Below are 1,389 nucleotides of genomic sequence, written 5' to 3'. Positions count from 1 at the left end.
TTTACAAAAAAAAGAAGAAATAAAGAAAAATATATATAAAAAATGTTTTTATAAAAAAAGGGGGGTTGTCATCTGGGGCCCTGGGGATCTCCGGGCCCCTGGGGACCTCCGGACCCCTAAAAAACAAAACAAAAAAAATTGGCACTTTAATAAAAAATAAAATAAAAATATATATATTTTTTATAAAAAAAAGGGGGGGGGGTTGCCATCTGGGGCCCTGGGGACCTCCGGACCCCTAAAAAAAAAAAAAAATGTTTTTTTTTTTTTTTTTTTAAAGGGGGTTGCCATCCAGGCCCCTGGTGACCTCTGGGCCCCTTACAGGTGTACTGCCTGTACCCCCCTGATGGCGGCCCTGCATACCAGACACAGTGCTTGGTATTGTCGGGGATCGACGTCGGATCCCCGTTCATTGAAGTCGGACTTTGAGTCGCAGGGCAAAGTCGGATCCAAAGTAGTACTACGACTGTCAGGTCGCACCGGTGTGTGAACCCCGGCCTCAATCTGTCGAATTATTCGGCGTTATCAGTACGTTATAAAACCGCGAAACCTGCAAACCGGACACTTTTTATTGAGGTGAATTTTCGCACTCGCATTTTTTTTTTTTTATTATTACTTTTTCAAGCTCATTCGCGTCATTGTATAATATAATAGAGCGAATTTTCAGCCTGCGCAAGATAAATGAACGCCCTGCGATTTTTTTTTATGAGACAGAGGCCGCGGTTTCATATGCTGTCACATTGTATCACCGCCTCCATTCCCTGCGGAATCTCTTTACATTGTACGCGAGCCGCGTTATTCACATGTAAATGTACAGAATCCGGAGGGATGAAAAAAAAAAACGCCATCTTTCGCAGATTAGCGGGCGGGCTCGCCGTCGCCGTGGCAACCCCAGGCCGCCGAGTTTAAGAAAATCAATTGGTTTTCATTAGCATTTAGCAGAGACGATTGCCTCTGATCCTCCCCGGAGATCGGCGGCGGGGCCCGTCCGAGCGCGAGCGGGACGTTAGGACGGAATTCCCGGAACGCAGGATTAATCATTTCTAGGAAAAACGTTGAATTCTGATTTGTCTGAGATAAGGTGACAAGGAAATGGGGCCTCACCGAAATAGAGCAATTCTCAAGGTGACACCGGGGGGGGGGGGGGGGGAGGTCATAGAGGTCATTGTGCGTTCTCTGTGCGTTCTCTGTGCGTTCTCTGTGCGTTCTCTCTGCGTTCTCTGTGTGTTCTCTGTGCGTTCTCTGTGCGTTCTCTCTGCGTTCTCTCTGCGTTCTCTGTGCGTTCTCTCTGCGTTCTCTGTGAGCTCTCTGTGCGTTCTCTGTGCGTTCTCTGTGTTCTCTGTGTGTTCTCTCTGCGTTCTCTCTGCGTTCTCTGTGAGCTCTCTGTGCGTT

Source organism: Rana temporaria, chromosome 2 (assembly GCF_905171775.1).
Source record: "Rana temporaria chromosome 2, aRanTem1.1, whole genome shotgun sequence".
In the NCBI taxonomy this organism is placed as follows: domain Eukaryota; kingdom Metazoa; phylum Chordata; class Amphibia; order Anura; family Ranidae; genus Rana; species Rana temporaria.
Note: the sequence above shows the minus strand (reverse complement) of the source record.